Source organism: Equus asinus, chromosome 12 (assembly GCF_041296235.1).
Source record: "Equus asinus isolate D_3611 breed Donkey chromosome 12, EquAss-T2T_v2, whole genome shotgun sequence".
In the NCBI taxonomy this organism is placed as follows: Eukaryota; Metazoa; Chordata; class Mammalia; order Perissodactyla; family Equidae; genus Equus; species Equus asinus.
Genome location: NC_091801.1, coordinates 13,486,307 through 13,512,532, shown reverse-complemented (window position 1 = coordinate 13,512,532; position 26,226 = coordinate 13,486,307). Strand labels below are relative to the sequence as shown.

General features: G+C 41.4%; 1 protein-coding gene across 2 annotated transcripts in view; it reads left to right on the top strand.

The window, feature by feature from the left end:
* KCNB2 (potassium voltage-gated channel subfamily B member 2) overlaps window positions 1–26,226 on the top strand; it is a 377,391-nt gene that overhangs the window by 336,370 nt on the left and 14,795 nt on the right. The gene's annotated exons all lie outside the window — the stretch shown is intronic.

Here is a 26,226-nt window from a genome sequence, read left to right as displayed (position 1 = left end):
AAAGAAGGCTTTCAGCAAAAGAGTGATGACACCTGTGCAAAGTGGAAGGACCTCTCAGGGCCGCTGACTGCAGCCCTCCGCTGTAGGTGTTTGCTTCTGAACCAAGAGCACAGAGGTTGCAATGCCATTGGCTGTCCATCAGGAAGTAGAACATTTCACCTGCTTCGTGTGTGAGGCAGATTTGCTTCTAGCAAAAGGGCCTTCAGTCAGAGGCCTGTGTGTTGCTCCACATAAGCCCTGAACCCACCGAGAACCCAGGAAAGACTGATCATTCGGCTCAGTCCAGAATTCATGCAGCAGACTGTGCTCACCAAGAGCCACCAGACCATCAGGAATTAACATAAGTTACTTAAGATGCAAATCAAGGGTGATGATGAAGGAGTGTGGAATCTCTCAGAGCCACTCTCCATAGCGGGGACAATTCCAGGCCAAATCCACAGGATTCACCTGAACAAGACCTTTCTCCTCCATCATCGGAAGCAAGCCTGTTTGCTTTTCCCTCTTCTTCCTCTGATGCTTTTGTTAAGTTGTCAAGCAGCCGGGAGCTGCCATTTTCATATTCATATGAATACCTTAAGCTCCTTTTCTGCATATAAGTAAAACTGTGTGCTGTATTTAAAAGAAGTTTTAGGAGAGGGAAAAAAATACAAAGCTAAGTGAGACCTGGCATTGTCCCTTCTGCTCTTTCTTTTCCACTAAAAAACATTCATTTTTGATGGCTTAATTTCTTAAGCCTTTTATTTCTAAGACTCCTATATTTAATTTCTAAGACTCCTATATTTAATTTCTAAGCCTCCTATATTGAGAAGCCAGTGAATCTTTTGCTTTTTATTCTCCTATAGAATTTATGACTCTATCTAGCATCTAAAACATTTCCAGGAAGAGATTTGGATCATTTTCATTAGTCCTAGGATTAGGTCAAATTAAACAAGGTAATTTATAATTGAGGAAAAAGTATTTGTTTCAGTTTCTTTACAACTAAAATGTTCAATAGTTTAAAAAGAGTTTCAATACTCTTTAAAGATACTCTGTAGAATTCAAAGCACAAAGTGAAAGAAAGCTGTTTTGGTGGTTTTATGTAAAAATCATCTTCTCTCTTAGAGTAGAAGTTCGTTTGCAAATTAACGAGGTGGAGCCAAAATAGAGAATTGCATTGTAAGAGAATGACTCACAATGTTTTGACGTTTTAAAATATATCTTTCCCGACAGCAAAGGCTGCCTTGTCATGTGATTGCTTTCTAATTAATGATAAGATTTCTATTATAAATATCACGCTTTTGCCACCAGAGCTACCCGTTGTGACCTCATGTTACCTGTCTTTGAAGGACGCACAGGGCAATGATGACTATGGGTACCTATGATTACAAAGATGTCTCTCCTCCTCTTCTAACCCTAGATGTGGTCCAGTCACTACCGCCATAAGAATGCTTCCGTTAATAGCTGAGAAGCAAATCAATGTTTGCTTGCTTGGAAGTAAAAATAGGTCCTTGCTGATAAGTATGTGTTCCTTGCTACTTTTATTTACAAAGAATTAACCAACCATGAAGTATCCTCAATAAATAAAAGCAAGCTGCATTTGTCATACACTGTTTAAAATTATATTTTTTTAAAAAGGAAGCTGTACTTTATGCAAAGTGGAAGATCGATGGAGCAGATAAAGTCAACGCAAGGCACACAGTATGCCCAGCAGAGCAGACCCTGCGTTGAGGTCCCCACCTAAAGGCTTCTTACAAACATAAAAGAAGAATTTGACCTGGAGGAATACAGGGACCCGTTTGGATTCTCTGAACACAAAAACGTTTGCAAATAGAAAATGAAAGCTGGGTTTAAAAGGCTCCACAGTCAGACTCTGCCAGAGGTAGGGCCTGAAAGCATTGGTACTCTCTCTGCCTATATGCCACTATATTTACTCATTGAGATTTAGGGTGGCCTGGGGGCCCTCCCTACTGTCTGTGAACCCAATGGACAAATTTTTGAGTTTAGCCTTGGTATCCACTGAATGTTATGGGATAAGGTTTGCGTCTGGAATTAATCAGTTCTTACATTGAACTTCCTATTCACTTTTTCCTTTCTATTTGACTTGAGGTAGAGAAGCAATTTTTTCCCAGCCTCCTAAGACACTGGTACTTGTACACCTGTCTGCAGACACTGTCGTCTGCCACTTGAACAAAGACTTAGCTTTATCTCTTCTTCTGGCACATTCTGGAAACTCCCAGCATAGCTTGGTTTATAGTCTTCCTCTAAGACAAGGTCTGAACTGACTTTTCCGTAGGTGTTTTTCCCGCCATTCCTGATTCATTCAGCAAAAATTGATTGGGCGTCCCTTCTGTGCCGTGCACTGAGGGATAGCTTTGAACAGTGAAGGAATAGAAACTTTTCTTTCCATTCTCCACCTACTTGTCTCCTCCTTATCCTTCATATGAGCCATTCCTTCCTCAGAGAAGCATTTCTGACCCCAGTCTAGGCCCATCTTCTTTGTTGTGTAAAATCTCAGGCTTTCCTTCATAGAATATATTTGTTTGTGAATAAACCTGTTTATTGATTATCTTACTAATGTCCATCTCCCCACCTCAAGAACAGGAACCATGTCTGATTTTGCCACCGATTTATTCTCGTGCCTGGCACACAGTAACGCTTCGTTAATAGATGAATTGATTGATGGGCGGTGAGTGGATGGATTGATGAATGAAACATAGTTTCTTCCCTCTAAGAGCTCATAGCATAATATAGGAAAATAAGCAAGGCTGGGCAGGCAGACATAGGTTCGGAGTAAAATTACGAGCAGCCTCGCTAAGGTGTTTCAATATTATCCTGTAGACAATGAGAAGCCGGCAAGCATGTTGAAACAACAGTGATTTGGTTAGTGTTTTAAGAAGCTCCTCAAGCAGGATGGAGGACAACCTGGGAAAGGGGGAGCCAGCAGGCAGGAGGAGCAGGACGATGCTGCAGTGGCCCAGGTCGCGGATGATGAGGCTCGTACAAAGGCAGCAGCTGTGGAGCAGCAGGAGCAAAGGGGCTGAGTCACGGTGTCTCACACATCGGATTTACAACCTTTGCAAGGAAGACACTCCAAAGGATGAGCCCCCTCCTACAGAGAGAGTGGGGCCTCGCTTGTAGAAACTCCCTGAGCCAGGGGACCCACACAGCAAAACTATCCTTGAGCCAGGGGGCTGATCCAAACTTGGGCTTGACACATGTGACAATAGTAGCAGAAGGACAATCTGCTTTGTTTCTTCCTGGCCATTTCTCAGACAGTTTCAGGAAAGTTGAAACTCTAGGTTTAGGGGCTGGCTCCGTGGCCGAGTGGTTAAGTTCGCGCGCTCCGCTGCGGCGGCCCAGGGTTCAGATCCTGGGCGCAGACATGGCACCGCTCGTCAGGCCACTTTGAGGTGGTGTCCCACATCCCACAACTAGAAGGACCTGCAACTAAGATATACAACTGTGTATGGGGGGGGGGGGGATTGGCGAGATAAAGCAGAAAAAAAAAAAAAAGATTGGCAACAGTTGTTAGCCCAGGTGCCAATCTTAAAAAAAAAAAAAAAAACTCCAGGTTTAGTCAGACAGATAGTCAACAAATATTTATTAAGCACCTGCTGTATACCAAGAAGTAAGGATAGAAGGATTAGAATGATAGACGTGGATATGGCCACTGTCCTTGCAAAACTGAGGGAGTAACAAGCATAACACCAGTGGATGAGCAAGTGTGGCTCACTGTGGTAAGTGTCTGATAGGAAAGGCACAGACAGCTGTAGGCACACGTGCAGCAGCACCTAGCCTGGTCCCAGAGAGTACATGGTCCCAAAGAACGTTGATCTAGGCTGCAAAGCAAGTGAGAAGAGAAGTTACTCAGTAGGGAAGTGGAAGAAGAACATACAGGCAAAGGGACCAGCATATACACAGTCTCACAGAGAAGAGAGAATGTGGAGCGGGTGAGACATGTTCCAGAGCATGGGCGAAAGGGCGGGAGGTGAGGCGAGCCTGCAGAGCAAGGTAGGGACCAGATCGCTCAGTGCCATGTCATCCACGTCAGGAATTGAGCTTTACCGTGAGGATGATGGGAGGATGGGCTTTGCGTTTTAGCAAGCTGATTGGTTACAGAGTAGACAGTACACTCGGAAGGCAGAGGACACGGGGAGGAAAGAGGGTTCCAAGGCTGAGGCTTTGATCTGGGCAAGAAATGATGGTGGGCCGCACTGGGGAGTGGCAGAAGGGGTGAAGAGTGATAAATAGATTTGTAAAGTATTTAAGAGGTCAATTGGTCAGCCTTCGGGAATTGATTGGGTGAGAAGGGAAGAAGCAAGGGGATGTTGAGGATGCTGGCGTCACTGCGGGACACTGGGGCTTTTCACTGCGCCGTGACACCCAGAAGAGGAATAGATCTAGGTGGCAGAGGAGAGATGGTGGATTCAGTTTGAGGTATGTTTGGGTAAAAAATACCCGTGGGATATCCCAGCGGAAATACTCAGTTGTCAGTTCGGTCAACAGATCTGGAACTCAGGACAGAGATTTGAATTGTCTTTGTGACTCCTCTTGTTGGTCATCATTCACATGTTGGCATGCAGCATAGTCCATAGCAACGTGGGCTTTTGAATCAGGAGAGAGCTAGGTTCAAGTCACTTATGAGCTGCATGAGGTTGGACCTTACGTTACTAAACCTATTTCTTCATCATAAGCTGGAGTAGTAATATTACCTACTTCATAGGATAGTGGGAGAAATAAATGAAATAATGCTTGGAAAGCACTTAGACTCCATAACTCTTTAGTGGTGGTAGCAGTAGTAGTCAGATCATCTACCCTAGAAACGTAGATTTGAGAATTACCAGTGTATAGATGGTATTTGGAATCACTGGAAGAAATGATGAGACAAGAGTATAAGAGAACACCAACTCTGAAGGGATACACAAAGCACATACCCAGTGGAGACTGAGAAGTAACCAGGGAGGTAAGAGGAAGATGAAGAGAGTGCCTGTTGTGTGGCCACTCCTCGGGAGCTTCCTGGGTGTGACATGAAGCTGGCCCCTATACACACAGGGCAAGGAGAGACCCGAGAAAAAGGCAGACCACTCTAGATGGTAGGTGACAGGTTTAACAAGAAAGGGAACTTACTTATGAGGCTTGTCTTGGGGGTCCACAAAGCCAGTAGATTTCCACACTCACCCCCTAAATCTTAAAATTTATGTAGGGACGTTAACTGGGTTTATTTACATACACAGGGAGCCTTTACTGGGTTTAGTCACGTATCCAATCCACATGGTCTCATCACCACATTACTGTCTCAGGGCTGTATCCTTGGGGCAGCTTCTGGGACCTGGGAAGGCAAGTGGAAGGCACATTCCAAGGATGGGGTAAGAAGCCTGCAGTGGCCCAGATCCAGCTCTCAGGTCAGCCAGTGCTCAGGTGTTCTCAATGGCCTCCTCCAACGGTGCCTTAACATCATGGAAGCCAAGGGAAGGGAAGGTTTCAAGAAGAGGAAGTGGTCAGTAGAGTAAAATCCTACCAATGGGCCCAGAAAGATAAGGGGAGTAAAGTGACCCTGAGTCCTGTGACTCAGTAGGGTCAGCGGCTCCTGAGACCACAGTTTCAGTAGAAGGGCAGGGACACAAGCAAGATGACAGCAGGCTGAGAGAAGTAGCTACACAGGATCTCTATTGAGTATGCAAGCACTGTTGATTAAAAACAGCGCAGGGCAGGGGCACCAGAGAAAGTTAAAACTGTCTTCTGACTATAGAAATCTCATTTTGCCTCAGTGCCCTGTTCAGTGTGTAACAAAAAGACCTCAAGGCCTGGATGGCCGTGGCCTGCTCTAGCTCTTTATCACGTGTTGTCAGGCGCTGGCAAAGGAAAGGGAAAATAATAATTCTAAAGTCATTTCCTATAGAAGAGACTTCTTGAATACCCCATCCAAGCATAATGTGTTTATTCTGTTCTCAAGGCTTTTTTGAAAAGGAATTAAAGTCAATATAGCATCGGTGGCATGTTCTGCATTGTGCGTGTATTCACTCGGAGAATTCATTTTCCCATTTAGAGCATTATAAGGTCATTGTTGAGCAGAAAGTCTGACAACAACCTACATCCCTAGGCCCTATTTCAGGGTCTTCTCAAGGACTTTTGTGGATTTGAAATTAGCCATGCCTTCCCAGAGACACTAACAGAGAGAACACGGACTTGGGACTGGCACTCAGGATTTACTTCTCCCTGTGTGGTCATTGTACATGATCTGTGTTAGGGCCTTTACCCTCAAGCCAGACAAGCTCCAAACACACACACGCATACACACACCCACACACGCACGCATACACAGGAGCACACACACTCATACACAGACACACATCATTCAAAGCCTTTCACCTGGAAATAGCATTTAACAGACAAAAGTACTGAGGCACCAAATGATTCATTTTTGGGCAAAGGTGCGCTGAAGCATCCCTGATCAAACGAGAACCAGGTGCCTTCTCATTAGCCGGCACTGCCTTTTTAGCCAGAATTTTCCAGACAGGCACAGTAGTCAATTTTCAGCATCCTCTCAAACAAGTGACTTGCAGCAGGTAATTCTTATTGTACCGTCTCAAATTTGAGACTGCTGCTCTAATTCCTTCTTTAACAAAGCTGTCTCTAGAGCCAGACTGGCTGGGTTCAAATCCTGGATCTGCCACTTATCAGCTATGGGCAACTTACTTCATAGCTCAGTGCCTCAGTTTCCCCACTTTGTATAATGAGGAAGACAGTATTATCAGCTGACTGTAGTGGTGAAGACAACATGAATTAACATATGTCAAATATTTAGCACTGTGCATGGCCTTTAACAGTTATGTCTGTCCTCTTACCCTCTGTTAACTAAGGATGACAATAGTACCTACCTGAAAATGTATTTGAGGGGTGGGCCCAGTGGCATAGTGGTTACATTTACACATTCCCCTTTGGTGGCCCATAGTTCACAGGTTCGATCCCAGGTGCAGATGTACACACTGCTCATCAGGCCATGCTGTGGTGGTGTCCCACATACAAAAAGAGAGGAAGATTGTCACAGATGTTAGCTCAGGGCCAATCTTCCTCACTAAAAAAGAAAAAAAAAATGTGTTCGAGACACTGGCATGAGTTGACACATATAAGTGCTTAGTTGTCACTATTAAACATCATTCTCCATTTAGTCTACATCCTCATCAAAGCTTGTTTGGAAAATCTGGGTAACTACTGGGCCCTTTCATCAAAAGTTTTGTGCATCTTCATGGTGGATCATTTTCCCTTGAATTAGTCGCTGTTTATTTCACTTTGCCTAATTTCAAGTGACATTTGTAACAACTCTAAGCATGAAACCCAACTCCACACAGCAAGGAGCTTCCTGGGTTGTGGTGGCTGGAAGATGGCTCGCCCCTTATGAAAATACATGGAGTGGTCAAAACAACTAACTTCGGGGAAAACCTCCACAATATTTAGTTTCATTACTCTGACATGCATAGTCTGTGAGAGACAAGTCACAAAGAAGGTGCACATATGCCCTGCTGTAACCTTATTAACTCAGTTCTGCTATGCTGAAGTGGGAACTTTTATTTATCCTATATATATATGAATATATATCATATATGTATGCTGTATATAGAAAAGATATTTATATGACCTATCACATACCATGCAACATATATAACTTTAGACATAAGGTATTTATTCTTTATAACAACTTTCTTGTGTACTAGGGGTGTTCTGATTATCCCTGTTTTATATATGGGGAAACTGAAGCACAAAATGAGTAAGCAACTCAGAGAAGATCAATCCAGTAATAAGAAGCAGGGCAAGGATTTGGACCCAGAGATTCTGGAGCCAGAGGCTACCTGCTAAACTGTTATGCTAGCCCATCGCTCTGTAATTAACATCTGAAATGACTTCAGATGACGCTCAATCCAGGGCTTTAGTTTATGGGCAAGAGAATAAAGGTTGAGGAGGAAGAGTCTGACCTTTTGAGCAGCCTCACATACCTAGGACCTTAGTTCTTGCTATTTTGCTCAGAAAGGCACCACTGGTTTGGGTGAGATGAAGCCTGGCAACAAAGCTGATTTAAGTACCAAAGAGTGAAAAGGGGGTTTATCTTAAAAACGCCCTCCAACATGATCATCAAGCGGTGCTGGCAGAGCAAGGCCAAGTTCAGAATTAAAGTGAATATAAATAAAAATAGAAGTCATTTTATATCTTCCCTTTAAAGTGTACAATTTCTAAAGAAAAGACGCCTTTTATGTAACTTCTATATTTCCAGGAGAAACCTAGGCGGGTTTGGGGGGAGAGCATGATGGAACAGAGACACCTACTGGTGAAAATGAGCCTCATGTCATAGATTTCTATCATTTATTTTAAGCATAACAGTTATTCCCATAATTATTTGAAATGTGTTAGATACAGACAGTATGATGGTAAGATAAAGAATCTTCCCTTCTGGATATTACATTTTAAAAGGAAAAAAATCAGATGTATCCAACTATATGTAACAACTCAAGCACAGGATCTCTACGCTGCCTTGTAGAAAAGCAAACTGCTTTTTAGGATCCTGCAGTCATCAGCTCTGTTTGGGTGAGGCAAACACCAGGCTGGTGAAGTGTCCCTGAGGCCCTTTGTTACTCTCATTTCGAGTCAACGGACCTTGACTGAACACTTGCACTCCAAGGATAGGTGAGAGAGAGGCCTCTACCATGACGCACTCCCATCTCAGAAGCCAGCAGCCAAGATGCTCATCATTCTAGACATCTCAGGGTGGCCCTGGACAGGTGCTTCCCATCCAGTCTGGAGCTCCCAGGAATCAGACCTGATCTGGTCAGATCAGAGGTTCTTGGCTCTTCTGGGACACTCAGATGTTATTTCAATTCCCCAGAAATGACACCCTCCCATCAAAGATTTCACAAATATGTAATTGCTTGAATTCTGTCCTATAGCACGTCAGTTGATTGATGTTGGAAGTGTACTTTGAAAATTGTACTTTTCCAACTTTTGTCTAGGTAGAAGAGTTCACAAAGGAGAAATGGGGAAAATGGATGAAGGAAAATAAAGTTTAGGAGAGGAGAAAACTTTGTAGGAAGATGGCAACATCACCCTTTTGCTTTGGTTCCATTAGTTAAAACACTTTGGATTCTGTTTAAACCTTCTAAACTTCCTAGCCATAACCATGTGTAATTGAAAAGTCTTGATGGCTTTAGAAGAAATGTTTCTCAGTTGGGTTGTTGGTTGTTTGGTTCTAGTTTCGACGTGGAATTTGGAGTTAAAGTAAGAGAATTTGACTACCTGAAAGTGTGGCTGAATGACGCAGAAGTGATTAAGGCATCCAGTGATCCAAACAGGAGAATTTCATCTATGGGCGATGAGAGAATTTAAAACAAGTTAATGAGAGAAGTGCACATCGGCATTGAGAATATAGCCAATTATTGAGATGTACCACTGAATATTAAAAATAAACTCATGAATACTACTGATTAAATTTTACTTATTAAGCAGCTAAGTGTAAGCATTGTGTTTGAAGCTCTGAGAAAAAACAGATCTCCGTCAGATCTTTCCTGACCATTGAGAAGTTGTAATCCGGCAGGAGAGATGAGACAAATGACTAATCTCTATGACAATAGGAGGAAGCCACTGGGAGACTGAAATGGATATGGGCAACAAAAGCATCCTTCATTCCTTGAATTCCCCCTTTCCCCACATCCGTTTCATTCCCAGAAAGAAAATGGGCAAGACAGGAGGTAATTGAAACAATTAGAAGGTTAATGTAATTGTTTAGGAATGAAAAGTTAAGGGGCTGAATTAACAGAGAAAAGGGAAAGAAGAGATAGATTGGAAAAGAGGATGAATGAATAGAATTTAGAGACTTGGATGTGGAGCTTAAGGGGGAAGAGTTATAGATAAACATAGATATTAGAACAGCGGAGGGACAGACTTTAATTTCCAGGCTAGAAAAATGAAATAAAGGCAATAATAATCGAAATAAAAAAATCAAGAGGGACTTGCTGCAGGAAAGTGGGGCAGAGGGTGACATCATGCATTTTCTTTTTCAACTGTAAATCTGTAAAGCTAGAGGGACCAATGGATGCGTAGGTGGAAATATCACCTAGGAGGATGAAAATGTGAAGCTGGTCTCAGGAAACTATTTCTAAATCAGGAGCTCCATGGGAAGAATCCATGAGATCTTGTGAACCTACTGAGTCCTTGTGCAAAGAAATTATATTAATTTGTTTACATTAGGGGTTAGGTTGAAATCACTTTCACTCCCATGTGCTTTTGTAGAAGGTTGGTTTAATACAAAAGATTGCCAATTATAAAGGGAGTTTCTATATATGAAGAACAGTAAATCATTTCAGTTAAGAAGGAAAACATTTCCTTGTGAGACTTTTCGATGAGTAGTAAAGTTGAGAAATGATTTAACTGTTTGGAGAGTGAATAAATCAAAATGAAATGGACCCATCTATGGCTAAGAGAAACCAAGAATCAAAAAGTTGAATTTAGCCCCAAATATACTTTGAGTGGAATGAAAGAGAGTAAACGCTATAATCAGTTGGCCAAAAGCAGTCATTAATATGTGAGATATCACCCTTATTATACTGTTCAGATAAAAAAGAAAGCCAAGAAACAGACAATACAAAAGAAAGGGGATTTATTTATACTGCCCTTAAATGAGCATATGGTCATTTTATTGAATATAATGAATAAATTCCAAAGTTAAAAGCCTAAGACGTGGTCAATAAATCAACTCTATTTGAAATGCCCTTAATTGGCAATTCTATGCCACATGAATAAAACCAAGTATTTAAGTTTCAGTTCAAGCAGAATTTTTATTCTGCCAATGGGGTTGAGATTAGGAAAGAAAAAAAATTATTATATACCGTTTGCTTAAGTGGTAAATTTTCTCAAGAATGATGGTTCCTTGTACCAAAACATATTTCTCCAGTAATAGCAGCCTTTTAGTTAGGCATAATAGGTGAATGTTTTGTGGTACGATTTAAAAGCCTCCACAGATCAAAAATATCTGCATTGCCTGAGATTCTATTGATGAGGATATATTCCATTGGGTCAAGATATAATCCACCTCTCATAGTGGTATCAGGTTGATAGAACACGAGCCAGAGGTAAAGGCTACTGACAGGTATTTCCATGGAAAACAGAAGGGATAGGGGAAGGAAGGGGCAACAGCAGCCTGTGCTATGTTGGAGAGCCCTGAGAAGCCCCCAAGAGGCTGAGAACTTGGCCCTACAAGGCAAGGGAGGGGAAGGCAGGAGCGTGAAATGTGCAGAGGGGAGAAGGGAAAGCTGAAGAGTACCAAGGATAAATAAAACTTGCCCCACAATGTCTCCTAGGCTGGCCTGGAATGCCAATATGCAATTGGGCAATTATGTTCTCATTTTCAACCAACGTCATGGTTTTGCAGAGAGCAAATTAGTTCTTTTCAGCCTATTTCTAGTGTGAATTTTGGTGTTCTTTGTTTACCTGCCAAATATGTGGTACCTGACCCTCTCCCAACCATATCATTAGGATGAGAACTTTAAAACAAAAAGATCCAGCACATAAAAGTTGTGTCGTTTGCAACAAGGCTAAGTCATCATCTGCCTGTGCTTTGTTCTCCTGTCTGCTTAGACTTTCAGAAGCAAACAGCTACTATTTATGCCATGAGAGAATGAGGCTGTGGGAATGACACCATGAATTTTTTTTATTATATTAACCCTTTTATGTCTATAGAAAGCTTAGAATTTGTTTTCCTCAGCTTAATGTCTTAGAAAATAAGATTCAGAAGCTCTAAGGGCCACAGATGGCATTGGTTGGATTTATATTTGCATAAATAAGAATTTGATGAGAATAACACACATAATCAATGGGCGTTCTTTGGGTTGAGTACTCAGACCTGGTCAAAATCCTAGAAAATGCTTTTTAAGGAGTTCTAAACCAATCTGCAAACAATGTGGCAAGACGGATTTTGTATATTTTATTAGGTTTATCTAAATGATCCAAAACCATAAAGTAGTAGTCTGATACTATGAGAAAATTGATGATGCGGTCTTTCCTGGTGCCCCAAATTTCAGCCTCCTAGAGGCCATTTAATGTGGTTCAGCTGGCTGGCAATAGCCAGGGCTCACTGGATTACAGTTTTATGTGCTATCTTAATATAATGTGTTCAGTCATGCTCTCTGCCTGTTTTGAGAGGTCAAATTTTAGTTTCTTGGCATAATCAAAACTGGCCTGGCACTTGGAAGGCCTAGAAGTCTCAAGACAAAGCTGTGCTCAGTAACCAGCTCTGCAAACAACAGCTGTGGCCACAAATAAAATAGCAATTTATTTGTGAGTAAATAGTGTGGAAAGAGCTTTTGATCACACATATATCTTTTCCACCATATCCTCCAACACAGCCAGCAATATTTATCAGTATTGTCATCTCCAAATTGGAGATACAGCTGTTTGTGGATGTAAATGCATGTGTTTGTATGTGTGCATATGTTCTGCCATAGAATTAAGGTGCTTCTATGAAAAATGTTCACCTCTTCACCTATTTATGCATCTTCAGCACTGCACAGGAGGACAGCTCCACCTGATCTGTAGCAGGGATGGGGTTCCCATAGCCCTGTCCACTAAGTCGTCTTCTTTCAGCAGTTCCACCTAAGGTATGTCCGAAGAACCCAAAGGTTCCAGAAAACCATTTTGAAAAGCAAAGAAGGAGGTGATTCTCACTATGGAGATGAAGAAAGATTATTTTTAGCAGATGGGCCTACGGCCGGCCCTTTGGCCGACTGGTTAAGCTCCCACACTCTGCTTTAGTGGCCCAGGGTTTCGCTGGTTTGGATCCTGGGCATGCACTTAGCACTGTTCATCAAGCCATGCTGAGGTGGCATCCCACATAGCAGAACTAGAAGGACTCACAACTAGAATATACAACTGTGTACTGGGGGGCTTTGGGGAGAAGGAAAAAAAAAGATCGGCAACAGACCTTAAAAAAAGAAAAAAATTTAAACTGGGCCTAATTCAAAATAGTTGTATATCACACAGAACACATTACTTACCCTTCCTGATATTTTCTGTTTTGTTCTCACCTATTCTATTTCGCCTTTTTTTTAATGCTGATTATGACACTTGGAATTGATTTATGACCCAAAAGAAGTTGCTACTCACGGTTTGAAAAATACGGTTCTAAGGAGTAGCTGTTTTGGTAGGATCTGCTCACTCACAGAGAGGGATGCACAAGACACTTACTAATGCTTTTTATGTAAAAATCATCTTAGCTAGACAACAGCATGAGAATGCTCCAAAACTTTTATAAACCACCACTACAAGTGTTTTCAAATTGGGGTTTTTTTCATTTCCCAACATCAGAGAAATTTCTTGTTGCTGACTTCACTATTTTAATCTGTTATTTTGTAGTATTTCTTTATTTGTCTTTCTCCTATCCCGCTGCTATAAGTGACTTTTACAGCTCCTGGACCCACATGTTCTAACTTGTACTGGGCTGCTGTTTAGAAGGCAGGTGTTAATTACCTACTTAACAAATCGTAGCTATTTACTTCCAACACTAAATACAACTTAGTTTCTCCCAATTAAACTGTTTTTCCTGCTGACTAGGGTTCCAAACCTCTATGACTTTCCTCTCCTTTGCAAATAACATTAAATTTACTTTTGAAGGGAATGTACATAATGGCTCTTTGAGCATTCTTAGCTCTACCGCTCATTAAAGACTGGACCCTTTCATTGAATAATACAAGCTGATTGTATTAGTTTCCCAGGGTTTCTGTAACAAAACACCACAAACTGGGTGGCTTGAAACAACGCCAACACATTCTCTCCCAATTCTGGAGGCCAGAAGTCTGATATCAAGGTGTCAGCTGGGCCATGCCACCTCTTTGGTCTCTAAGGAAGAATCCTTCATTACATCTTCCTAGCTTCTGGTGGTCACTGTCAATTCTTGGAATTCCTTGGTTTATAGCTTCACCACCCTAATCTCTACCTCGGTTGTCACATGGCCATCTTCCCTCTCTGTGTGTTTCTGTGTCTCTCATGGCCTTCTTATAAGGACACCAGTCACTGGATTTAGGGCTCACCCTAATTGAATATGACTTCATCTTAACTAATTACATCTGCAGAGACACTATTTCCAAATAAGGCCACATTCTGAGATTCTGGGTAGACATGAATTTGGGGGGCACTATTCAACCCGATATGCCGACTTTCCAAAAGGACTAGACATTTATCTCTACCAAACTTACTGAAATCAGCCAGCAACATCCACAGAAATGAGCTCAATGGCAATTTCATAGAAACGAATGCAGTAACTTGAAACAGGAAGTTGTCAAAATAAAGTTCTTCTACCTCTAACATTATACACTAGTTAACAATTCTGTCCCAAACTCTGTAGTCCATATGAAAACAATGTACTTGGTTATCATAAAAATGTTGGCATTGACATAGAATTGTATAATTTCCAAAACACTTTCACATGCATTATATAATTTCATCATGGCTACAACCTAGTAATGTAAATGAAATTGTCATCATTGGCCCCAGTCTATGCATGAAGAAACTGAGGCTCCATGTCTTGACTTGGTCATGCAGTTCATTTGGTAACGCAGACCCAGGAAAAAGGTCAACTCATCTGATTCCTAATCCAGCATTCTTTCTACCAACAAGTTAAATTGTATTATGTGAAAGTGTTTAGAGCAATGTCTGTCAACCACAGGCTGGGAGAGGAGGTGTGAGTGGGATTAGAGACCACTTCAGCATCATCTGCAAGACTTTTTTCTAGCTACACCTACCCACCCCGGAGACTTTGAACTGTGTTGAAAAGCCCCACAAGACCTAACAACCCACCCCTGTTTCCATAACTGAGATCCACTGGTTAAAAATCTACACAAGAGCTTCCCAAGCTGATTTTTTTTTTAATGACATGCATTTGTATCTGAGGTCAGAGCTTCTCAAACTTAAATGTGCATGTGAATCACTTGGGAATCTTGTGAAACACAGATTCTGATTCAGTGGTCCTGAGGTGGGGCCTGACATTCTGCATCTCCAGTAAACTCCCAGGCGGGGCTGCTGGTTCAAGGACCAGATTTTGATTGACAAGACCTTAAGTAGCTTTCATGGTAGAACCCAGGAGCAACTCTATACCAATAACAGAATGTGTCTTTGTGGTGGTAGATGTCCATACATATCCAAGAGCTGTAAAAAGCAGGACCTCTCTGACCAGTAAACAGCTCCTCAGTCCCCTATAAGTACAGAAGCGCTTGAGCTCATTCAAATCATGGGTCTCCAATTGTTACTGTCAAAACAAGCCAAACAGGACTCCATTAAAGGCCCTTGTTTGTGATGCTTGGTTTCATGCCATGAAGAACACCTGTCATTCATGCAACAGAAGCATCGGGGAGCTGCTGCTGCTCACCGGCCCTGGGACAGCGCAGCAGCTGCCCCGAAGAGCAGATGCAAAGTGACCCATGTAAGTTTTCTGCAGTCACAGCTGGATTTGGCTCCCATCTAACTTTTCCCTTGGCAGAGCTGCTTCATTGCAGCGTGACCCTCACATGTCTTCTGTTTTCTGGCATTCTATAATGTAGTCTTGATGATGTTGACCCCAAAAAGTGCTTTTCAGAAGAGGTTTACTGCCGAGATTCATTAAAAGGAAAAATAATGATTCCATTACAGCTTTTGTTTTTTTCTTCCTTTGACGCTGTTGGGACACAGTCTTTAGATACGGGGATAATGGTGAAAATAAATCCTTGCGGTTCTCTGTTAATGGTGATAGATGAGCTGATGAGGCTGACTAGGTGTCCAAGAAGCAAAGCCAGTTTTTAATGGCACTTTAATTCTGGAAATTTAGAATTCGTTGCAGAAATTGGAAGTTGGAGTGGGTGAGAAATAATTCACAAAACGAGTACCCTTTCAGGGAACAGCTAGTGTAAATGGATTCTTAAACTAGTCTTCGCCCTGTGTGATTTCAGAATGTACACTGAAGGTAAAACGTTATAAAAGAAAATAGTTCTGGCAGATAATAATGTGTGTCTCTTAATGTTTTCATGTACCGATAAACCATTGTTTAACTCTAGGAGAGAAATTTCTCTATTTTGAAACCTGATGTTCTTATTAGACTTTTTTTAATATGAGGAAATAATATTTCCAAAGATGAATGATGATTTAAGTCAAGGATTACTCTGAGTTCTCTACTTGTAGAAGATGATAATAGAGAATTGTCAGGGCAACTGAATCGTCCTGGTAAGCTTAGTCATAAACATGCAAGAGTCCTGGACTCTGCGTCTCCGGCACAAGTAAGGTTGAGATTCCACCTCATAAATACTTCTATAACCTATTCCCTTCTTCCCCTTTTCTACTGCCATTGCAGTAGGAACTTCTCTTCTTGCCCTCAGTTGCGCTTCTACCCCAAGCAGTCCCACACCTTGTAGTTAATGATCTTCTTGAAACGCAAATCTGAGCGTGCCGTTCCCTTGCTTAAAATCCATCTGTGGCTTTTCCTCCCTACGGGCGCATCCTCAAGCTTTAGCAGGCGTCAGAGTCACCTAAGGACTGCTTAAAACACAGGTTGCTGGGCCTCTCCCCAGTGTCTCCTTCAGTAGGTGTGGAATGGGGCCTAAGAATTTGCATTCTTAACAAGTCACCACGGAATGCTGATGCTGCTGGTCTGGGGACCACACTTTGAGGAAAGCTGGTCTTCAGAAGGAAACCCACCAAACTTGTCATCAATGCATTGAGCACCCTTTAGAATTTGTCCACTGCCTAACCACCCAGAAGTGCCCCACCCTCACTCATCTCAGCCTCCTCCTGCATCCTGTCACATCATCCTATTCGGTTCCCAGGGCTGTCGCAAGGTTGTGAAAGTTGTGCACTGCACAAATGATGGAGGCATCATTCACATTCTCCTCTCTTTCTCAGTACCCTCTGGAGGTGACCAGAGCACAGCCTTATATGCAGCAGCCCTGAAACCACCATGAACTCCTGCATGTCATGCCTCCTTATGGATGCCCACAGTCATACAAAATTACTTGGAACTTTCTGAGCAAACCGTATGTTTAGGACTTTGAAGCCTTTGCGGCCTGTCCTCTGGGCCTGTAGTGCCCTTTATCCCCTTTTCTGTGTGGAAACATCCACCCATCCTTTAAGGCCTCCCTCTCAAAAAGAAGAATTATGAGTCTAATTGTTCTTAGAGCAAAGGAGACATTTTTCCAACAGGAAAAGGAAGAATGTTATAGAATCCGGATGGAGCTGTAAATACTCTAGTGTCCAAAATACTCTAAGTGTTCAAAATCTGTTTTTTCTCCCTCAGGTTTTCATAAACTATCTTTTCAAAGAACCAGAAAATTGATAAGAAGAAGAAAAGGGAAGGAAGCTTCTCTCCATTTTCTTATTTTATTCTCAATCTACACATATCTAAGATATTGATTTATATAAACGATATTTTAACAAATTATGCTTGCAAATAAACATTGAATGGAATACACAACATTCTTAAGTGTACGCTTTTATGAAGGTTTTTATTACTTTTCTGTGATGCTTTATTTTTGGTTACATGGAATAATGATGTCTGTGTATGTATCTATGTGTGTGTAGGTATTTTTTAACGGATAACCTACATTATTAATTCTTCTCAGTGGATTAACATTCCATTGCACAAGCCTGAATCTACCCAGATCTATGCATGGAACTATCACTTCATTCACTGGTTGAATTAACTGCAGACTCCAAATCATACTCAGCAAAAAAGGTGACATAGAATGAATACAGCACTTTTCCTTAAGAAAATGTATTCTTCTGTGAAGGTGAAGGCCAAAATAGTCAGGCTTCTCAAAGAATAAGTTAGGAAAAAATCTGCTCAGCATATTAGGATTAAAAAAAGGATTAATAAAAAGTATAGAGCTTAAACCTAGGAAAAGATTATGTTGCTGAACTTGTCAAGCTGGTCTCTTATCACAAAACGGGCTATTTGTAATATGAATTTCTATTGTTAAAAAAATTCTATTGCTAGTTAAAGCTTTTAGGCTGCCTTTGGGTCTTCTGGAAGCAACAGAAAATGGCTAAGAACCCGTCTTACTCTTCTTGAGTGATTAGAAAATATTTGATTTCTTCAAGGTCCAGTCTCATTTTCTCCAGTTCTGTGGACTTCTACCTTCTTTTTTGGTTATTCATTTGTTCAAAGTAGGTTTGTGAAGTGCCTGCTCTGTGTTAGGCACTGTAAGAAATTGTCTGGAGACTAGGTAGTCATTGCCTTCCATAATTCTAAAATCCTATTTGAGAAATAAAACTATCTCTTATGAAACTGTCACGTGATTATTTAAGAAAGTTGTAAGGTTTTATGGGTATAACAGAACCTGATCAAAACTCTGGCCAACTTAAGCTAGAAGGCAGGAGCGGGGGTGATAACGTATGGAAGGTACCGTTCCAAGGCAGAAACTGAGACTCCCCGCAATGTGAGCTTGTCGCTTCTCCCTCTGGAGCACTGCCCTTAGTGTGACTCCCTCCCAGCAACTCCGAATCTCCAAGTCTCTCCATTCAAACTTCAGATTTCCAGGAGGAAGAGAATCTGATCGGGTCAGCCTGGAGCAAGGATTGGCCCCTGGATCAACATACCAAGGAGGTAAGGTTGCCAGATCAAATACAGAATACCTAGTGAATTTCATTTAAACAACAAATACTTTCTTAGTATAGGTATGACCTGTGCAAAAGTTTGATTCAAACATCACTGGGCATCCTGTATTTTTATTTCCTAAATCTGGCAATGCTGCAAGGAGGCAGCTCTGAGAACAGGCAAGGCTGCAAAGGAAGACCATGTGAGTTCAAGCAACTGCAAGAAGTGTTCATGACACCTTCTGTGCATTTGGTAAACCCAGAACAAGCATTCAGACGAGAAAAGCCACTGTAATCTGGAGTCCCAGGGAGGGCTTCCTGGAGAAGTGGCAGGATTTGGGCAGTTGGAAGACAGTAAGGGAGGCAGTGCATGATGGGGTGAAGAACGACATGCCCAGGAATCAGTGAGGGTTCCCGCCCGGCTAGAGGGGGAAATTCAAGCCAATTCGACCACCGAGGGTGTGTAATAAGGAATAGAAAGGTGAAACCAGCTGAAAAATACATGAAAGTGAAACAGAGTCTTTATAAGGGTGTCAAAATCAGAATTAATGAGCAATTCCCCACACTGAATTAGGGATAAATCCAAATGGTATGTAATTAACAAACCACTTATATGTGGTTTTAGAAAATAATACGTGTTGATCTCTATTTTCCTTTTACTTACCTTCCCTGAGTTCACATCAGCTCAGCTAAGTGGAAGAGGTGGCATCTTAAGAGACTGGCACCTGTTAAGAAAAGCCCAACTTAGGGAGCTCTTCTTAATTCAATTGCACCAACTACCAGAACCATCTCTCCTTATGGCTCTCCTAATTATGCCACGCACATGAATATGCTCTCCTTGTAGGATGTTAAAAGAATCACTATCTAGGCAATCGAGTCACACACAGAATGAGGAACTGGATTCCTCTTCTGGCTCATCAGGAATAGATGTATGATTGGGGAAGTTCTCAAATAAGTATAATAGTTAACATTTTTTTAGCCCTTTACAGCTTGCAAAGTGCTATCATGTATTCTATCTTATTTGTTCTTGTATTAGAGTTCTCCAGAGAAGGAGAACCAGTAGAATATATATATATATACATATATATAAAATAGATAGATAAATGTGTGTGTGTGTATGTGTGTGTGTGGAGAGAGAGAGAGAAAGAGAGAGATTGACTGAGAGAGGGAGACATTAAGGAATTGGCCCAAGCAATTGTGAGGACTGGCAAGTCTGAAATCCAGAGGGCAAGAGAGCGGGCTGGAAATTCAGGGAAGAGTTGATGTCACAGTCTTGAAGGAGAATTTCTTCTTCTTTGCAAAACTTAGCTCCATTTTTAAGACTTTCAGCTATTGGGTGAGACCCACCCAAATTACGGAGGTCGTCTGCCTTACTCGAAGTCTACTGGTTTAAAGGTTAATCACATCTAAAACATACCTTCACAACAACTTCTAGACTGATGTTTGATCAAACACCTGGGCACCACAGCCTAGCCAAGTTGGCACATAAAATTAATCATCACAGTCCTCCAAACATTGCTACGTAGGTAAGCAAAACAAGTATTTATTTTCCACGTTTTCTTTATGGGAATACTGAGTCCCAGAAAAGCTAATTGTGCTGCCCAAGGTCACAAAACTAATAAAGTATGTCAGAACCAGGATTCACACTCAGACCTTTCAGTTCTAAGTCCCATATTACTACTACCCCTGTCCCCAGCTGGCACTTAACTAGTCTCCTTGGATCTTCATTTTCTTATCTATAAAGTGAGAAATGGAGTATTTCAAAGATTTCTTCTAATTTGAGTGTTCTATGATTTTTTAATAGTCTAGATATCAAGTTAAATGAAATCCTGTTGAAAGGATGCACTGTACTCATTCTCTTCTGGTGTCCTTCCCCCCAAATCTGTCATTCAAACACTAAAGAGAAGAGCCTAACTAGTTATGTTGTGCTTTCTTGGGAGGGAGGGTAAGCAGTCTAAGAGGAGAGCCATGGTCCCTGCCCTTCAGGGGCTAAAAGAGGCAGGGATGTTTGTGTTCTGCCGAGTTTGGCCAGTCTTCATTTTCACTCTCTGGCTCCTGAAGACTTCTGTAAGAACAAATTACCTAAAAAGAGGTTGTCTAATCGTTGGAGTGGGTATAAGATTAAAGGTTTCTCCATCTCGCCGTTGCTCCTTTCTTTGCAGAGTTACTAGGATAACATTAAAGTTCCCTTCACCAGCCTTCCACCTAATGACTTGCTTCCTAAAATCTAATCTTTTAAAACACAGAAATTTATCATGGATAGTGAAACAAAGCTTATTTCAGGAGAAACCAAGAAAACATCAAAACGGTATCTTTAGTTATAAGAAAACCAAAAACTCCCCTCTCAAAGAATGGGTTGTGTATGTGAGAATAAAAAACTAAAAGAAGAATGTGATAGTATGTAGAACTGGGTTGCTTCTCACGCCCACCACACCCCAAATGGAAGGCATTATTCCGCCTTACGGCCGACATCCACTTGTGCGAGGATGACTTTTCAAACTCCTCACTCAACAACCGACAAATTAGGGGGGCTTTGGGGACTGAATTCCGTGGTTCCTGTTATTCACAGGGCCAAAATAATTAAAAATCAACGAACCTTTTGGTGAAGCTCATTCTTTGCACGCGTCATGTGGTGTTAGCACAGAAGGGATTCATGTTTGCATATGCAAATCAGCTGACGGTGCTTAGGCACCGAATCTCTTTTGTCCTGGAAAAGTCAAGGGAACATTTCGGCAAAGAAAGGGCCAGTAGTCAACCAAGGGCCCCCAGCCTTGGAGGAGAGCATCTCACATTCAAGGAATATGAGATGCTAGAACTGCAAACAGCCATACATGGTTCTTCCTTTGGTGCAAATCAAAGGATTTACTTTCTGGCTTTCCACCTCCAGTAGTCTTCTGGGAAATGCCTAGAAATTGAAGTTGCTGGATGAAAATTATGTTATTCTTACCTACTCCTCGCTTCTTCCTTCAACAAATGGTTTGGCCTTTGGCTCATAGGCTTACACGTTTGAAGAAGAAATGGCCGTGTGATTTGTCCTTTTTCTGAAAGTTGAAAATTATTCACGTGTCTAATAATGCTTGTCACAGGCCTTTTCCTTCCTGTCAACTTAAATGAGTTGATTCTTTCCTGAAAATTCTCATCACCATGATTTCCCATGTTGTTTTCGATTGCTGATCAGGTTTTTTAAAAATATATTATATCCCACTAAGAAGATAAAGCAGGAGTGACTAAAAGCTTATAAGGCACTCACTTTCACCTCTTAGTATATATCTGTGAAGGAAGGAAGGCAAGGTTAGGGAAGAGGAGAGAGAAAGTACCTGCACTGGGCTCAGTGTGAGGCGCAGAAGTTCCCATGTGTTTGGGTGGAGTGTTGAATGTTGGTGGATATAAAGCAGAGTATTACACAGGAGGCCCAAGCCAGAACACTTTCTGCATATTTTAAGACTCAGGTAGGTCAATATCATCCGAAGCAACCTCAGTCCAACTCTTTCTTTTTATTGAGATATAATTGATGTATGCATTGTATTAGTTGTAGGTGTACAACATAATGATTTGATACATGTATATATTGCAAAACGATCACAAAAAGTCTAGTTAACATCCATCACCAGACATAGTTACAGTTTTTTTTTCTTGTGACAGGACTTTTGAGATCTACTCTCTTAGCAACTTTCAAATACACAATACAGTGTTATTAACTAAGGTCGCCATGCTGTACATTACATCCCCAGGACTTATTTATTTTATACCTGGACGTTTGTATCCTTTGACCACCCTCATCCATTTCGCCTACCCCTCACCCAGCCGCAGTCCAACTCTCAACTATTGGCAAACCAGAAGGTTCAGTCCTGAGGCGAATAAGCTACAGTTGTCTGGGTTTGGCTGCAAACCACTGCTTCCATGAGAGAATGTGTTTAAAATATGAACATGAAATAGGTCTGCAATTGTATTTGAATGAGGGCTAAACAGTTTGTCTTCTTCATTTCCTCCCAATGCTGACCAAAGGCTTTTTCCAGACACGTTTCCAGCATTTCTTACTCTTATCCCACTTTACATTTTATAGGATGCCTCATGCGCATGAGCTAGTTAGATCCCTAACACCTTCTGAGACAGGCAAAGCAAATGTGGGGCACCTCGTTTTGCAGATGAGGGAACCAAGGCTTGGAGGGGGAACTGGCTTGTCCACACAGCCAGCAGAGGTAGCCATGTGTGTTAATTCCTTGTTCTGTGTCCTTTGCACCACAAAACACCCATTATCTTCACAGGACCTTGAACATGTTGGTAAATTGAGGCAAGTCTTCAACTGCCTTACTTCCTCTCACAAACGGAAATCAAGGCAACCAACTTTTGGTACCTATTAATGCAAGTGCCTGGAGGCCTGTTCTTAACTCCGTGTGATCCTGTGAATGTCTGTGTCTAAGTGAAGAATAAAATCATTGTCCAGGAAATTTGAAAGGGAAGAAAAGTTTTATCCAGAAAGAATGTCTATTCCCAGTAAAGAATACCTGGAATATACACCACAATGCGATATTTTTCAAAGCCTTCCCATTTGAATTTTTTACTTCTTAACAGCAAAGTCGTATTTTGGCAATTCAACCATAATGACAGGATCAGTTGTGACTTGTCCTTGGTTTGGTTTGCAGACACGACTGGAATTAGCAAAATGTTTTCGAGTAGAAAGAGAATCAGCAAATGTTAGAGGTTAAGGAACCTCGGGGACGGTCTAATGCAAATCTCCAGGGAGGTTGACTGACATCACGGAGATAATTGTTTGGAATTCGTGCTTCACTCGCCACGTACAAACATGAGTCTATTTACTAGGGCTGAGAGAAACAGCCCGCTCTGGAGGCCTGTTGTTGGAGGTGACAGGATTAAAAAACTAACCTGTGCCTAGTTATAATAAACGAAGCAATACCTAAATGCCATAAGGGTTTGCTGTAGCAAAGTAAATATCCATGTTTAGAAGTGTATCTTGTAGCTTAAACTTTCACATTTGTTATGTTTATTGTGTTAAACAAGAAACTCTACAATAAGACAATAAACTTGCATTTGGCTTATTGTGTCACACATCATTCTTGATATACATTGAGTCATTTGTCAAGATGGTGTCTTTGTGGGAGAACTCCAAGCTTCACAAGATGCTTTAAATAGGCCATTCCTTTACAATGAAAGCAAATGGGTTTTGACAGATTGAATTTGAACATGAGACAGAAAATAATCTGCTTCAATACTTTATGGTTTCTTCATCATGAACGTGGGGTTGCTGATGGCTTGAGCGTTTGGGTTTTTTTCTTTAGTAATTCCTTTTCCTCAAGAATGGACTCCAAATCATGTTGTGCATGTGCTGAGTTTTCAGGTGTTAAAGGCAACCGTGTTTGTTGAGTTGCCGTTGACTAGAGCATCACCAGCATTAGTGCTATGCAATGTTGCACCATTTCCCAAAATTAGCTACTGAAGTACAATGACCTACAATCCACCTCTGGTTATAGAGTCAAGTAAAACTGAAGGTCCACCTCGTTGGACCTTCTGCTTTGTTCTTTGTCCAAAAGACTGGAAGATAATCGAATGGTTTGATTTGTATTTCTGCTTTTCTCCTTGCTCTTTGAAGTGATAAACATCAATAAAATGCATCCAAAATGGGAAGGTGAACAGATAAGAAGATTTGGAAAACCTAGAATATGGACTATGAGTGCAAGAATGATGGCAGCAAGCCCAGTACTTAAAATGCCCAATGGTAATTAGGAACTGTGTGACCTCCTAGAAAATACAGAGGGACCTAGTTCTTTATGGTAAGAGCATAATAATGCTTGGGCTCTGACCAATGCTTCCTAAGGAATATTTCAGTGACAGGATATTGTAAGTGTCACCCTGCCATTGGCCTCTGAGGATAAAGATTTGGGGTGAGCATTCCCAACTTGCCCTTAATAAACCCTCAGAATCCATTATCCATGGGTTTATCTAAACCTTCTTGAGGGGATTTCTAACTTTAGCCTTCACTATCTCTTAGAGTAGACGAAGAGAACCTTTACTCTACTGTGATTCATTGGTCCACATTTTTAAAAGAAATTCTGAAGTACACTCGAGTAAAAAGTACTTAGTTTTGTTAAAAAAAAAAAATATTAAACACCAATAATTAAATACCGTTCTTCAAGTTAAGGAATCATAAATCTTTATTGAATATCTGCAACACATTCTGAAATACATCCTACTATGGTTTAACTTTATAGTGATTTAAGAGGAAAGATGGCAACTGGAAGAACAGGAAGAAAAAACAATGAAAGGTATAAAGGAGGCACCAAGAGGAGAGAAGAGGAATGGTAGGGAGAATAACCTAGAAGTAGAGGAATTTGGAAGGATAAAGAGAAAAGAGAGAAAGAAGAGCAAGAGGAGAGGAGTTCAGTAGTCCTGATATCAGTTAGAGATAAACTAGTTTTTTCACAATCTGGTGTTTACTCAAGATGTTTAATCGTTGTCTTTTAAAATGTTTACTAGATGTTGAATCTCTAAACAGTCGGTGTCAGGATATTTTTCTCAGAGCTACAAATAATAACTGAGACCAGTGACACCTCCCAAGGTCACTGGCAAAAGTCAGGTGAAACCAAGCCAGACCCAACCTAGGTAAGAGAGGTTTCCTGCTTGTGTGTTTCAGATGCACAATTTTTACTAAGCAAAGAAGTGCTTCTTTCCACTGCCTTCAAGCCTTAATCTTTTTTTTTTTTTGGAGAGGAAGATTCACCCTAAGCTAATGTCCATTGCCAATACTACTTTTGTTTTTTTGCTTGAGGAAGATTAGCCCTGAGCTAACATCTGTGCCCATCTTCCTCCACTTTGTATGCAGGATGCCACCACAGCATGACTGATGAGTGGAGTAGGTCTGCACCCAGGATCCAAACCCTCGAACCTGGGCAGCCAAAGCAGAGCATGCAGGACTTAAACCACTCAGCCATGAGGCCGGCCCCTTCAAGGCTTAATCTTTATGCTTTGCCTTATCAATCTAAAACACCGGGTTACAGTGAGGAAATCCCTCCTCCGGCTGTCTGTATCTTGCATGGTTTTACAGATTTCCCACACACTGAAGTCCTGTTCATTTCAGCCTCTAATAATATGAGTATCTCTCACTTATTTAGTGATGTCTGTGTGCCACGTAATCTTCACAACAACCATGAAATAACTATGGTTGTTGTCTTCATTCAGTAGATTTGTAAACTGAGACACAGAGGGTAAATAACTCGCCCAAGGTCACACAGTAAGCAATAAAGCCAGGCTGAGAGCTCAGAATGTCTGAATCTAAAATCCAGTCACTCGATCCTCTTCTTACTTCTTATTCAGCTCTTCCTCTTTTTTTTCTTAATGATTGGCACCTGAGCTAACATCTGTTGCCAATCTTCTTTTTCTGGTTGTTTTTTCTTCTTCTTCTCCCTGAAGCCCCCAGTACATAGTTGTATACTCTAGTTGTACGTCCTTCTGGCTGTGCTCTGTGGGACACCGCCTCAGCATGGCTCAATGAGCAGTGCCATGTCCGTGCCCAGCATCTGAACCTGAGAACCCTGAACCACCAAAGCGGAGTGCACAAACTTAACCACTCGGCCATGGGGCCAGACCCCTTTTCCTCTTTCTTTCCACATCAGACACCATACTGCTATTCTTCTGCCTAAA